This window comes from Lithobates pipiens, unplaced genomic scaffold (assembly GCF_037356315.1).
Source record: "Lithobates pipiens isolate NorthernLeopardFrog02 unplaced genomic scaffold, aLitPip1_a1.2 Scaffold_23, whole genome shotgun sequence".
NCBI classification, from domain to species: Eukaryota; Metazoa; Chordata; class Amphibia; order Anura; family Ranidae; genus Lithobates; species Lithobates pipiens.
Genome location: NW_027507785.1, coordinates 330,194,196 through 330,210,427, shown reverse-complemented (window position 1 = coordinate 330,210,427; position 16,232 = coordinate 330,194,196). Strand labels below are relative to the sequence as shown.

The 16,232-nt window shown below is 46.1% G+C and overlaps 2 long non-coding RNA genes across 2 annotated transcripts; one reads left to right on the top strand and one right to left on the bottom strand.

The window, feature by feature from the left end:
* Positions 1-12,776: 12,776 nt before the first annotated feature.
* LOC143927062 (uncharacterized) lies at positions 12,777-13,326 on the bottom strand. The gene is made up of 2 exons (XR_013262237.1): positions 13,071-13,326; positions 12,777-12,975 (listed from the first exon to the last, which is right to left on the bottom strand). It is a non-coding gene; the product is annotated as an uncharacterized LOC143927062 (long non-coding RNA).
* A 580-nt stretch (positions 13,327-13,906) lies between these two features.
* Positions 13,907-15,049, top strand: LOC143927061 (uncharacterized). The gene is made up of 3 exons (XR_013262236.1): positions 13,907-13,999; positions 14,577-14,755; positions 14,851-15,049. It is a non-coding gene; the product is annotated as an uncharacterized LOC143927061 (long non-coding RNA).
* The last annotated feature ends 1,183 nt before the right edge of the window (positions 15,050-16,232 follow it).

The following is a 16,232-nucleotide window of genomic DNA, read 5'->3' as shown; positions in this document are numbered from 1 at the left end:
TATCTCCTAAACCATATAGGTTTAGGAGATATTGTTTGGACCTACAGGTAAGCCTTAATCTAGGCTTACCTGTAGGTCCAAGTTGTTTGGAAGGGTTTACTTCCTCTTTAACAGGGATACAGACATCGATAACAACCTGACAGGGGGTCTAATCCCTCTCCACTCTATCCAATGCCAAGTTTTGTTTTTAGTTATACTTTAATAGATTAACCTTCAGCTCCATCTAGTGGCCACAGGTGGTATTTTTTTTTCAGTAAATCTCAAAAAGCAATACCACTTTCCTCGCCTTTGCCCCCCCCCCCCATTAACTTAATATTCAGCCCTTCTATCCCCGATCGCTTATCCTTAGGTCGCATATTACCTTGGACACAGGCCTCCTTGTCCCAATTAACCACTTCACATCCAGGCCAATTCTGACATTTCTCTCCTACATGTAAAATTCATAATTTTTTTGCTAGAAAATTACATAGAGCCCCCAAACATTATATATATATATATATATATATATATATATATATATATATATATATATTTAGCAAAGACCCTAGAGAATACAATGGCGGTCGTTGCAACTTTTTATCTCGCACGGTATTTGCGCAGCAATTTTTCTAATGCGTTTTTTTTCAGAAAAAAAAAAACTGTTTCATGCTTTAAAAAAAAAACAAAAAAAGAAAAAACAGTAAAGTTAGCCCAATTTTTTTGCATAATGTGAAAGAGGAGGATACGCCGAGTAAATAGATACCCAACATGTCACTCTTCAAAATTGCACGCGCTCGTGGGATGGCGCCAAACTTTGGTATTTAAAAATCCCCATAAGCGACGCTTTCAATTTTTTTACTGGTTACATCTTTTGGGTTACAGAGGAGGTCTAGGGCTAGAATTATCGCTCTCGCTCGAACGTTCGCGGCGATACCTGACATGTGTGGTTTGAACACCGTTTTCATATGTGGGCGGGACTTACGTATGAGTTCGCTTCTGTGTACGAGCACATGGGGAATTTTTTTTTTTATTATTGTTAATTTTACTTTTATTTTTTAGTTTGACAGTTTAAAAAAAAATAAAAATAAATTGATTACTTTTATTCCTATTACAATATTACAAGGAATGTAAACATCCCTTGTAATAGGAATATGGCATGATCGGACATATTTACAGTGAGATATGGAGGTCAATAAGACCCCATATCTCACCTCTAGGCTGGGAAGAATAAAATCCCCCAAAAAAACAAAAAAGAAAACGATCCTGGCTTCCCAGCCAAGGCGGCGCCGTTATTTGAATGCAGAGGCCGGGCGTGACGTCATAACATCGCGCCCGGCCTCCGCACGATCATAGAGACTCCGGGGACCATTTGGTCCGCTGGAAATCTCTATGGTCACCATCCGGGGGGCCGGCGGATCCTGTGCCCAACTCACCGATGGAAGCGGTGAGTTGGTAGAAACTAGGGTTGCCACCTTTTGTTCAAGTAAAACCCGAACACTTTAGCGGAGCACGCCAATTATTATTTTTATAGTATAAACTATACATATATTTTGCTATTAAATGACATTTCTAATCATATGACGTTAATAACAAGAGTCTCCCTTTACATCAGAGTCCACAGAGTTCCCCTTTACATCAGAGTCCACAGAGTTCCCCTTTTTACATCTGAACTCGCTGAGTCCCCTTTCACTGTAAGGGGGGACTCTGCAGACTCTGATGTAAGGGAGAACTCTGGGGACTCTAACATAAGGGATGCTCTGGGAACCCTGATGTAAGGGGGAACACTGAGAACTCTGATGTACGGAGAGGACTCTAATGTAAGAAGGGGAACACTGTGGCTTCTGGTTTAAAGGGAAAATCTGATGTAAGGGGTGCTCTGAGAACCCTGATTTGCCTTAGTGTACTCACTCAGAGGCAGGAGAGAGAAGGGGGGAGACTTCAGTCACAGACAGGGATGGATGGTGAGCTCACTCACCCCTTGGCAGTCAGCACCTCTCATCCAGATGTATCTGAGGCTGCTGAATTCAAATTTTTCCGGCCCCAACTTTCCTTTTCTGAAGCACAGCACCGGGGATTGGAGTGTGGGCAGACCCAGAGGGGTAGGGGTGGGGGGAAGAGGTGCTGATCGAGCCCTCTCTCCTCTCCCATCTGTGTGTGTGTTTCGGGGGGGTTTAGTGTTGGCTTTGGGCAGTGTGAAAGAGTGTAACAGACACTTTCAGCTTAGACAACTGCAGCCAGCAACCCTGCTGGGAAGCCATAGTCCAGTCTAAATAATGTGTCCGGGTTTCAGGCAGTCTGAAACCCGGACGCATGATTCCAAACCCGAACTGTCCAGGTGAATCCTGGACAGGTGGCAACCCTAGTAGAAACACTGGAGGCCGGCGGGGGGGGGGGGGGAGTCCATAAGAACGATCAAGCAGTGGAACAGCCGCTATGATCGTTCTTATGGTGCAGGGAATCGCCGGTTAAAAATGCCGATATCTGAACGATGTCTGTAGCCCCAGGCATCATTCAGATATACCCCCGGAAATTCGAGGCCGTCAAATGACGTACCTTGGGCGCCAAGCTGTTAAGTAACCTAGTACACCCAGTTACGCATAGGCCACCTACTTTCGACGCCCTCAATGAGAAGCATGCTTGGTGCTGAAGATTTCGATGGACCTTTTACTGGGCACCCTTCTGCGTTCCCAAGAGCTGGTGCCGGCGAGCGCCTAAGTTCGAAAGGCCGCAGCCAGCACAGGCGCAACACCAGGGAACCACCCAGCGTGCAGCATTACACCTCTGCCTCCAAGCCGAACGCTTCAGATGGAGCTGAAATAAACACCTCCCCCTCGGTCATCAGACTGGACTCATCAGCTCTGCAGCCCATTGAACACCTATGAAGTGAGTGTCCCTAGGAACGTTGTTCCATTCGTTTACACTGACTTTTCATACAACGCTCTGGGTTCTTTCAGATGATTGATTGCATTCATTAGGCATTCGATAGCTGTGCACATTGGTCTTTGGTTTTCACCTTTCCAAAGTTATAATTGAGAGATCTGAGGAGCTTTTCATTATCAAACATCTGTCCGTTTTATGATTGGTGTTTTTTATGTGTTTTAGATCCTGCAGGGATCAGATGTCTGTGTTCATTGTTTACATTTAATAAATGACATTTTAAAGTCTTTTTCACATCAATCTACTAGTCCCTTTGATGCGCTGTTTTTGATCGTTTTTTCTGCAACACCAGGGAAGCCTGGAATTCGATTTTCCAGGTTTCCTCGTAAAGGGCCAGTGCATCGGCGTGTGTGCGCTCCGAGCTAAAAGAGTGCAGCCGCGCAGGGCTAACACTATGGAAGCCCCAGACTTCTGTAAGAGCCCTGCATTGGCGTGCCCCAGGCTTCCATTAGGACTGCTCATGCGGCGCCCATTGTCAATGCCACCACCCTGCCCAGGCGGTGCATGCGGAATGCAGGGGTCCATCGGAGGGAGAGCTCTCCTCCGTCCGCCTCATTGCTCTCCATGAGCAGTCTGTTCTTTTTAGGTGGCTGGGCCTATATTAAGGGAGGGGCCTGGAGCTGCAGCTCCAGAAGCCCCCTACGTTAATCCAGCCCCAGCGAGAAGTTTGACGTTCCTACGCATATGTTCTACTTCTATCTGCAAATTAGGCATTTCTTCCAATCCCTGACCCTGGACAGACCTTCCCCCCCTTTGAATATCTCCGCGCTCTAGGCCCACACCAACTACACCTGGTGTGGTCTACATATCGCATCCTCCATGAGTCTTACCCCCTTTTCTGAAGTCGCCCACCTATACACGGGTAGATGGGCACAACTGCTAGGTAGACCTATAAACTCCCAGATGTGGGATAGGATCTGGTCCTCCACTTTCAAGTCCTCTCCATGTGTAAGATGGAGGGAGACTTCTATTAAAATTCTCATGCTCTGGTACAAGACCCCTAAGGCCACCCACAAATTCTATCCCTCGGCGATGTGTTGGCGATGTGTTGGCGATGTGGGCTCCATAACTTTTGGCCATGCCCTTTGATAAAAAAAAACCTTTTTGGCATGAGGTGATGTTATTACTCCAGAAATTGGTGGACATGACCCTTCTGCTGGACCCAATACACTACCTATCGGGTCTTCCCTTTAGCGGCAGAGGCGGACTGACAACTCACGGGGCCCCCGGGCAGTAAGAGATTATGGGGCCCCGGGCAATAGGAGATTATGGGGCCCCCGGGCAATAGGAGATTATGGGGCCTCCGGCCAATAGGAGATTATGGGGCCTCTGGGCAATAGGACATTATGGGGACCCCAGGCAATAGGAGATTATGGGGACCCCAGGCAATAGGAGATTATGGGGACCCCGGGCAATAGGAGATTATGGGGACCCCAGGCAATAGGAGATTATGGGGCCTCCGGGCAATAGGAGATTATGGGGCCCCCAGGCAATAGGAGATTATGGGGACCCCGGGCAATAGGAGATTATGGGGCCCCCGGGCAATAGGAGATTATGGGGCCTCCGGCCAATAGGAGATTATGGGGCCTCTGGGCAATAGGACATTATGGGGACCCCAGGCAATAGGAGATTATGGGGACCCCGGGCAATAGGAGATTATGGGGACCCCAGGCAATAGGAGATTATGGGGACCCTGGGCAATAGGAGATTATGGGGCCTCCGGGCAATAGGAGATTATGGGGCCCCCGGGCAATAGGAGATTATGGGGCCTCCGGGCAATAGGAGATTATGGGGACCCCAGGCAATAGGAGATTATGGGGACCCCAGGCAATAGGAGATTATGGGGCCCCCGGGCAATAGGAGATTATGGGGCCTCCGGGCAATAGGAGATTATGGGGCCTCCGGGCAATAGGAGATTATGGGGACCCCAGGCAATAGGAGATTATGGGGCCTCTGGGCAATAGGAGATTATGGGGCCCCCGGGCAATAGGAGATTATGGGGCCTCCGGGCAATAGGAGATTATGGGGACCCCAGGCAATAGGAGATTATGGGGACCCCAGGCAATAGGAGATTATGGGGCCTCCGGCCAATAGGAGATTATGGGGACCCCAGGCAATAGGAGATTATGGGGCCTCCGGCCAATAGGAGATTATGGGGACCCCAGGCAATAGGAGATTATGGGGACCCCAAGCAATAGATTATGGGGCCACACAGTATATACACACATACAGTATACACAAACATACAGTATACACACACAGACACACAATATACAAACACAGAATACACATACACACACTGAAAAGGTACCGGAGAGGCGGGACAGCTATAATCTTGGGATTTTTTTAAAAACACAGATTTTTACATACTGTCCCTGGTTTTATTGAGGCTGGCAACCCTGATGGGGCCCCTTAGTGGCATGGGGCCCTCGGGCAGTGCCTGAGTGCCCACATGGTCAGTCCGCCCCTGTTTACCGGTATTGCTAAACATGTTACACAATTGATTTCCTACCCTGTTAGTAGACATGTGCAAAAGGAAAAAATTTGTTTAGTTTAGTTTCGTTTTAATTCGTTAATTAATTAATTTCGTTTAGTTATATTCGTTAAATTCATTAAATTCGTTTTCGGATTTCGTTTCCTTTCCTACCGAATTCGAAAAATCGGTCGCATTCGAAAATATTTCAACCAAATTCGAAAATATTTCTACCGCATTCTAAATGATTTCAACATGATTCGAAATTATTTCAACCGCATTCGAAATTATTTTGCAACCCGAATTTAGGGCCATGTATCTCGGGGTCACTTGGTGCTAGAAACCCCAGATTTGGAGACCTTGTAGTGCTAGTTCTATTGTGTTTGCATACCTAATTTGGGGTTTCTAGCTATAAGTGGCCCGAGATATGTGGCCCCAAATTTGGGTCGCAAAATGTAATTCTCTACTGCAGAAAAGTGCTTGACATTTTGTGACCCGACTTTGGGGCCACGTATCTTGGGGTCACTTAGTGCTAGAGATACGTGGCCCCAAAGTCGGGTCGCAAAATGTCATGCAGAAAAGTACTTGGCATAGTGCCCATATCTGGGGTCACTTGGTGGCAGGGGACGTGGCAAGTGGACAATCCAGAACTTGGTCACATGGCACTCGTGGCCGGTCACATGGCACGCGTGTCAGGTCACGTGGCACTCGTGGCCGGTCACGTGGCACTCGTGGCAGGTGTCATGGCAAGTGGACAATACACAACTTGTGGCAGGTGACGTGGCAAGTGGACAAATACAATACACAACTTGTGGCAAGTGGACAATGACATACAGCATTTGCACTTGCCTTGCGATCGACTTCTTCAATCAGGCATGCTGACAACTTCATTGATACCATAAATATAAATTAAATAAGATGTGTGTGTTTTTTTTTAGTTGATGTGACAGATATATATATAAGTAAGTATAAGTAACTAACCGTCTTCCAAAATTTCTAATTCAAATGGAAAAGATTAGAACAGAATAGAAAAAATATATAATTTAATAGAATAAAATAGCACCAAGTGACCCCGAGATATGTGGCCCCAAAGTCAAGTCGCAAAATGTCATTCTCTGCTGCAGAAAAATGCTTGACATTTTGCGACCCGACTTTGGGGCCCCATAACTTGGGGTCACTTGGAGCTAGAAACCTCAAATTTGGAGATGTTGTAGTGCTAGTTCTACTGTGTTTCTAGCTACAAGTGGCCCCCGAGATACGTGGCCCAAAATTCGGGTCATTTTTCGAATTTGATTCGAATTTCGTCCGAATTCGGTTGAATTCGTTAGCATTGTAATTCGGTAATTCGGATGCATCCGAATGTCCGAATAATGAAAATTCGTCTGAATTTCGAATTTCGACTGGGGGGGGGGTTGGTTTATTGCCCCCCCCCCCCAAAAAAAAACACGAACCAACAATGCTGATGTCTATAGGAATTACGAACACCTGGGCGTCTTGGAACGTGGGCAGATTTGCCGTGATTCTGCTCGCGATTTCAAGATGCCCAGATGTGATTGACAAATCGCACAATTCACATTTCAGATGCCATAAACAAGTGGTGCGGTTCTGCCGCGATTGTCCTGCGATAAATCAGGGCTGCAATCGCAGCAAACCGCATCCCGCTTAGCTTAGTTGGGCAACAAAAAAAGTTCAGGGGCTTCTTTTGGGGGCTTCACGCGATGCGGTTTTCCATGGATAATCGCGCCAGTACCGCACCGCGAAAAACGTGCGTTGTGCGATTTGTCACTCACGCCTGGCCGTTTTGATATGGCAATCAAATCTGCCCACAATTCAAGACTCCCCGCAGCCGGAAAGAGTTCAAAATGTTTTCAGAAATTGGTTGTAGATTTTCTAATTTCCCACATGTACAATTTGTTAAAGAGGAGCTCCACCCTAAAGTGGACCTTCCGCTCATTGGAATCCTCCCCCCCTCCGGCGCCACAATTGGCACCTTTCAGGGGGGAGGGGGGTGCAGGTACCTGTACAGTAGAGGTATCTGCACCCACTTCCGGGATAGCTCTCTGCGGAAAGGGGCGTACATCTACGCCCCTTTTCCGAAAGTCCCCCGCTGCCTGCTGGGAAACACACAGATCCCAGAGGCAGCGGGTCCCATCCTTATTGCGCAGCGCGACTCGCGCATGCACAGTAGGGAACCGGGAAATGAAGCCGAAAGGCTCCCCTTCCTGATTCCCATACCCAAGATGGCGGCGGCAGCACCCGAGAGACGATCAAGAGATCGGCTTCGGGTGCCGACATCGCGGGCGCGCTGGACAGGTAAGTGTCCTTATTTTAAAAGTCAGCAGCTGCAGTATTTGTAGCTGCTGGCTTTAAAAAAAAAAAAAAAAGGAACTCCTGCGGACTCCCGCTTTAATATTGTAATTATTCCATCATATGTGGTGTATTTTTGTACCACATTTTATAGAGCAATAATTCTTTTTTTTTTCAGATCCTCAGAGAGTTCTTTGCCATGATGAGGTGCCATGTTGAACTTCCAGTGACCAGTATGAGAGAGTGAGAGCGATAACACCAAATTTAGCACACCTGCTCCCCATTCACACCTGAGACCTTGTAACACCAACGAGTCACATGAAAGAATTCTGTATCATAATATATGATTGCATAGATATCATAATACATATTCCTGAATCTAAACAACAAGTTAAAAGTGATAACAAAATCCAAATATTGGAATCATGTAGCAAAAACAATTATTGGGATGAAAGGATTACATAAAGTGGAATAATATACAGTATGTAAAACAATGACATAATAAATATATAATATGACGCTGGCGTGAACACACCCCGGATCCAGGGTATTTCAATGGCGTTTTTTTGCCGGTGTCGCATCATATATGGTCCCCCATCCGATAGTGTCTGCTGTGTACTGTGCATGCGCAGTACACAGCAACACAGATTCCGAAAATAGCCGAGGATGAACGGCGCCTGCGCACTGAGTCCAGGTTCTATCCCCACCATCCAAGTGGACATAGAGTAGGAATAAAAAAGAGCCGAGCGCAGCGAGGCCGAGCCCGAAGCGTGGCGAGCAAAGCTCGCCCGTAAGGAACCGTCTAATTTTTACAACCCTATGTCCGCTTGGATGGTAGGGCTACCACCTCCACTCACGGCGCAGGCGCCGTTCAGCTTCGGAGATTTTCCGAAGCTTCTTCTGCCCCCGTACTGCGCATATATGATGGCCGGACACTATCTGCCAGAACACCGGTTCAGTCCCTGCATTATCGCTGGCTGGGATTGTCCAACTTGCATAACACAGCACAATACCTTAGGTATTTATATTTGTCAAATTTTGGTTATCCACACTTTTTTTGTCACCACATATACACTTTCACCGTATTAACACTTTTGTTAATTCTTAATTGATTTCACTCAAACATCATTATTTGATTTTCACTCACGTATAGTTTTATAACATATAAATTTATCATCAATATTATATATATTTTTTTTTTTTGTTACAATTTTGTATCACTAGCCTACACATATCAATAAAATGTTTCCCTCACTTAAAGTGGTGTTGCCACCAAAAAAAATAAAAAATGCTTAAAATTCTAAAAAAAAATGAAAAAAAAAATAATTGGAGAAAATTATTTTTTTTTTACTCACCTCTAAATACCTGTTACTAGGGGGTCCCTCGTAGTCTGCCTTTTTCCTTGCCTGGGCTGGTAACATCACTTCCCCCTCGCGCCGCACAGTCACCTGGGACCTGTCACGCTTCCCAGGTGACTGCGCCGCTCGCACATGCGCATGCGCAGTGGGTGCCCGGCTGTGAAGCCCCAGCCGGGTGCCCACAGTATGAATGACGGCGCTGCGTATCACGCGCATGCGCAGTGGGTGCCGTCTGTGAAGCCCCAGCTAGGTGCCCACACTACGAATGACGGTGCAGCGAGCGGAAGCGGGGAACGAGGGGGAGGTTTCGTTCCCCCGCATCGCTGGACCCTGGGACAGGTAAGTGTCCGATTATTAAAAGTCAGCAGCTGCTGCAGTATTTGTAGCTGCTGACTTTGAATTTTTTTTTTTTTTTTTTTAGGGGGTACCCCACTTTAACCACTACACATATTTTCTATTATTAGAATTGGATGTTCACGGCGGCATGTTTTTGCACATTCCCGAGCGATGGTGCATTGTGGTGTTTCCGGTGACTACATCGGCTGGTTTCCCCTGGTCCGGGGGGTTCACCCGTTTGGGGGAGGGTTCTCTGCCTCAACCCGGTTGAGATCAAATGTAATCCAGACCACCATTAGATTTCACCTTACGAGCTCTGACAATTTTTGGTGTTTAGTGAGTATTAAAGTGGAGGGCCACCCTGAAAAAAAAAAATACATTAAAAATTCGAAAAAAATCAGAAAAAAAAATAATTTCTTTTTTTTTTTAACTTACCAGAAATGCCTGTTGCTAGGCAAATCGTCCTAATCTGCCTCTTCCTCCTCCGCGGAGATCTTCTGTCTTCTCTCCTCCGTGCGGCGTCTTCTGGGTAATGGGTCGCGCTGTGTTCTGAGAACTGTGTGTCCCAGAACACAGCGCGCCCCATTCACAAAGCGCTGCGCAACCCACGCAAGCGCAGTAGGAAACGGGCAGTGAAGCCGCAAGGCTCCACTGCCTGCTTCCCTTAGCCAAAATGGCGGCGCCGGGACCCGAGAGCCGAGGGACGGGTCAGCCTCGGGGCGGCCAACATCGCGGGCGCCCTGGACAGGTAAGTGTGCTTATTAAAAGTCAGCAGCTACAGTGTTTGCAGCTGCTGACTTTTAATTTTTATTTTTTTTTAAAACCGGCCCTCCTCTTTAAGGAAACCATATATTTCTTTATATTTATCCTCTACTTACATAGAGGATTCTTTAACCGGTTCCCGACCAGCGCACGCCGATGTACGTCGACAGAATGGCACGGGCATTCATATTGGCGTACATGTACCTCCAATCTTCAATGCCGCCCTGCCATCGGGAGCACGCCGCCGGCGGCGCGCTCCCGCGCTGGTCGGGACCCCCGTGAGTCCGGTCGCGGGACCCGCGGACTCGATCGCCGCGGGCATACCCGCGATCGTCTCACGGGACGGCTGAATGGAGAAAATGCCGTGTAAACAGCATTTCTCCATTCTGCCTAGCAACTAGTGATGCTGATCTCTGCTCCATGTGATTGGAGCAGAGATCAGTGTTCACTAAATGAAAGCCCAACCCCCCCACAGTTAGTAACACACCCCCTAGGAACACTTAACCCCTACACTGCCACCCACTGGTTAACCCTTTCACTGCCAGTGTCATTTACACAGGAATCACGGCATTTATATAGCAGTGATTACTGTATAAATGACAATGGTCCCAAAAATGTGTCAAAAATGTCCGATGGGTCCCCCACAATGTCGCAGTCACAATAAAAATCGCTGATCGCCGCCATTACTAGTAAAAAAATAAATAAAAAATTATTAATAAAAATGCTATAAAACTATCCCCTATTTTGTAAACGCTATAACTTTTGCGCAAACCAATCAATAATCGCTTATTGCGACTTTTTTTGGCAAAAATATGTAGAAGAATACGTATCGGCCTAAACTGAGGAAAAAAAATGTTTTTTTATATATTTTTGGGGGATATTTATTATAACAAAAAGTAAAAAATAATGCGTTTTTTTTCAAAATTGTCGCTCTATTTTTGTTTATAGCGCAAAAAATAAAAACCGCAGGGGTGATCAAATACCACCAAAAGAAAGCTCTATTTGTGGGAAAAAAAGGACGTCAATTTTGTTTGGGAGCCACGTCGCTGCGACCGCACGCAATTATCAGTTAAAGCGACGCAGTGCCGAATCGCAAAAAGTGGTCTCGTCTTTGACCAGCAAAATGGTCCGGTCTGTAAGTGGTTAAGCCAACAAATTTACCTTAAACAATTTTTTTTTCTTTCCAGTCTATAATTACATGCACCTGACTCCTAAAGATTGGTATAAAACGATGAAACGCGTAGAGTTAACATCTAATCGATGCCCTAACCTTCTTATATAACAAACAACAAAGGATTCGCCCTGGGACTTTAACCACTTGAGATCCGCGCTATTGCCAAATGACGGCATTAGCGCGGATCTACTTTTCCGGGACGACGTCTATTGACGTCGTCCCGGTTACGATCGGCCTGCGCGCCCCCTGAGGGGCGCGCGCGGCGCGCTCTGTGATCGGGGAGTTCATGAGACTCGCCTGATCACCGATCCGTGTAAGGGGTCGATCCCGACCCCTTATCACGTGATCAGCTGTCAGCCAATGACAGCTGATCATGTGACAGAACGGAGCCGGTAATCGGCTATTATTCCTCCTCGCGCTGACAGCGCGAGGAGAGAAAAAAAAAGCCGATCACCGGCGGCTGTGATCGGGACATCAGTCCCGATCACGGCCAGCAATACAGCTGACCACCTGCCCCCTGCCAGTGCCCACCTGCCCACCGCAGTGCCATCCTGAATGAAAGTAAGTGCCCCCCATCAGTGCCACCCAGCAGTGCCCATAGTGCCCACAGCGCCACCCACAGTGCCACCCACAGTGCCACCCACAATGCCACCCACAGTGCCATCCAGCAGTGCCACCCACAGTGCCCACAATCTGCCGCAAAGGTGCTGCACCCCAGTGCCGCCCATCAGTGCCCAGCAGTGCCGCCCATTAGTGCCCAGCAGTGCCGCCCATCAGTGCCCAGCAGTGCCACCTATCAGAGCCACCTATCAGTGCCACCTATCAGTGCCCATCAGTCCCATCTATCAGTGGTACCTATCAGTGCCCATCCGTGCCACCCATCCGTGCCACTTATCCGTGCCACCCATCCATGCCATCTTATCTGTGCCCATCTTTGCCCATCAGTGCCGCCTTATCTGTGCCGATCGGTGCCGCCTTATCTGTGCCTATTAGTGCCGCCTTAACTATGCCTATCAGTGCCCACCAGTGCAGCCTATCAGTGCCCACCAATGCAGCCTATCAGTGCCCACCAATGCAGCCCATCAGTGCCCACCAATGCAGCCATCAGTGCCGCCTAATCAGCGCACTTCAATGAAGGAGAAAAATGACCCGTTTGCAAAATTGTATAACAAACTATTAAAACATGATTTTTTTTTTTTTGCATCTTTTTTTGTTTGTTTAGCAAAAAATAAAACTCCGAGCTGTAACTAAATACCACCAAAAGAAATCTCTATTTGTGGGAAAAAAATGATAAAAATTTCATTTGGGTACAGTTTTGTATGACCGCGCAATTGTCATTCAAAGTGCATCAGCGCTGAAAATTGGTCTGGGACTGAGGGGGGTTTAAGTGCCCAGTAAGCAAGTGGTTAAATGAAGTGGGTACTGTTTCCGCCAGTAAACATAACAGTAGTAAATATAATATATGGTTTATTCAAGTACAATTGTTTACATGGATAAATAACATCAACGGTTGCCAATATAAAATATATAAACAAGGAGTATTGGTACATAGATATAGAAGTAGTACATGGTACACGGGCATCATACTACTGGACTAGTTTCGTGAGATCCAGCTCGCTCTTCAGGGGTGGATGTGTGTAACAATGTACCTAGGATGAACAAAAATATATATGTTTGGCAATATAGCACAGTATTAGTTATAACAGCGCAGGGTAGGAGGGGTTGTAGGCCCCCCCATACTTACCACTGAGCTTGGCCATGGCTCCAGGTGTGCGGCCTCGAGACGGCAGCAGCGTATGCCTCCCCTGGGAGCTGAGGGGGCAGGATCAAATGGGACCCCATTCAGGGCCAAACGGAGAGCAGGCATGGCAAAGGTGTAGTGATGTATCCCTAGGGTCCTCATTGGTCGATAAAACGTATAGGCTGTGAACATAAGTATGTTTGTCAGGCATCTGAAGTAGTAGAGTAAAATCAATAGATATTGGTATAAAGATATGTATGCATGAATGAAAGGCCTGAGCCAAAAGTTGTAGGGCCATGAAGATGGTTAGAAACCTAGGACAACAGAGGGGTACTACCAGGTGACAAAGTGGACAAAGAGAGGGGGGAAAGAGGTGAACTACAATTGTACATGTACAAATAACTGTTATACTTTGATACTATATTAGGTTACTCATTCTCCAACACAATTTTTATTCCAGTATTGTTATATACCCTGGCTCTGTATGCGATTCCTCGGTTGGCGCTAGCGATTTCTGTCTCGCATTGGGAGCTGCGATGTGTATAAAGGGAGGCCTTTTCATGTCTCCTGCTGTCCCCATCTGCTTTCTGGCGGATGGGGACACCTTCACATCGGCACCATGTTTAGGCTTCAGAAGCATGGCGTCTGCGATTTTGCAGACGTCGGCATAGCTGGACGCACTATATCATCAGATGGCATGGGGGTATGCTTGTATTTGCGTGCCTTCCTATGACAGTGGGTGCCTCCTGCACTCACATGTCAGCCATCCACACATGGTGTTGGGGGCGGAGTCTGTTGGGGCCTTCCGGGGTTAAATTGGAGGTCAGGCATGACTTGGATTTCATTTCACTCTTCACTGAGGACACACACAGCTGTGGAGATTGCTTGCTGTGTCTCATTACTTTTATACTTGGGATATTCACCTGACTCAGGTACTTACCATATTCACCTTTTTGATACTTACCTCTTTAGGCACACTTGCATATCTCACACATTGTTTATCTTACGAGCACTTATTCTTATTTATTTATTTTCTTGGATACTGATGATTTTTCCACACGAGTCCATCTTTCTTTTTTTCTTTTCTTACCTTGTCACCTGCCAGTACCCCCTTGCTACCCTATGGTTTCCACCATCTCCACGTCCCTACCATCCTTGATTCAGGCTTTACTTGGCTATACATATCTCTATGCCTATACTCATTGATCTTACTTTACTACTTTAGATGCCTGATAAACATATTTGTTTATAGCTTATACGCTTTATGGACTAATGAGGTTCCTAGGGATACATCACCACCCACACAATTGTAGTTCACCTCTTTCCCCCCTTTCTTTGTCCACTTTGTCACCTGGTAGTACCCCTCTGTTGTCCTAGGTTTCTAACCATCTTCATGGCCCTACAACTTTTGGCTCAGGCCTTTCATTCATGCATACATATCTTTATACCAATATCTATTGATTTTACTCTACTACTTCAGATGCCTGACAAACATACTTATGTTCACAGCCTATACTTTTTATCGACCAATGAGGACCCTAGGGATACATCACTACACCTTTGCCATGCCTGCTCTCCGTTTGGCCCTGAATGGGGTCCCATTTGATCCTGCCCCCTCAGCTCCCAGGGGAGGCATACGCTGCTGCCGTCTCGAGGCCGCACACCTGGAGCCATGGCCAAGCTCAGTGGTAAGTATGGGGGGGCCTACAACCCCTCCTACCCTGCGCTGTTATAACTAATACTGTGCTATATTGCCAAACATATATATTTTTGTTCATCCTAGGTACATTGTTACACACATCCACCCCTGAAGAGCGAGCTGGATCTCACGAAACTAGTCCAGTAGTATGATGCCCGTGTACCATGTACTACTTCTATATCTATGTACCAATACTCCTTGTTTATATATTTTATATTGGCAACCGTTGATGTTATTTATCCATGTAAACAATTGTACTTGAATAAACCATATATTATATTTACTACTGTTATGTTTACTGGCGGAAACAGTACCCACTTCATTTAAAGTCCCAGGGCGAATCCTTTGTTGTTTGTTATATATTACAGGGATGGAAGTGTGTCACTGGGGACACCAGACCTTTTCCTTTATCTCTATAACCTTCTTATATAATCATCAAATCGACTGTCTTGTTGAACCTTTATGTATATATGGCTGTATTAATTATATTATATGCCTTCTGTATGATTTACTATTTTTATTGATTGTACCATTATGTCCAATGATAAATTATATGAAATATTTTATATGAATATTACTATGTAAATCTTGTGATTACGGTATTATTATATGTGTTATTAATTTATAGATATAGTTATGATGCTTTGGAAAATGCTACAATATGACCTTAATATTTAGGCAACACAAACAGCTGATTAATCATTGGCTGGCCTCATTTAAAGTCCCATTCCAATCTCTACCTTTTTTATAATAGTAGATGTAAAAATGAACAGCAGATAAACATGAATATAAATATAAAAATTCATCAACAGCACAAGTATCCATAAAAGCAATTAAAAAAGAACCGCCATGTTTATAAACCAGCCGTTGTCTTTCATCCTGTTGGTCCTTTCTGCATCCCTATGGGTGGAGGTACTTTTGGGTACCCGAGGAAGGAGAGAAGCTTTGCTGTTTGTGAACCGCCGAGCTGTTTGATGCTTTTCATCCCTTCACTGCACAAAGTTTTTAGTCTCAGCATCTCTTTAATCCGTCCTTCTGGATTTCAAACATGTCTGCCTTTGTTCATCCCCATTACGAGGGACGGGGGGGATTAGTAGTTTATAGAAGGGAGATGAAACACACGGTGTTTTTTTTTACCGAAACTGGAGAGTGCAAAATCTGCTGCAGCTCTCCATGGGAGCCAAATCAACCCCTATGTGTGCTTTCCATTCATCTTACAGGAATTGACATGGGCACCGTATTTCTGGCAGGATCAACAAGTATTTCCGTCAGTTCGGCATCTACAGCCCTGCAGCCTTCTGGGATGGGTGACGTGTATACTAAGAAGCTGGGTGGCGGAGAATGGCTGTATCAGCCTTGCGTAGATGAAGAACAAGAAAGCAAAATCACGAGGAATACAAAAAATATAGAAAGCGCGTATGTAAGGGGGGGGGGAGACTTGTAACGGAACGTCCCACACTCCGCTT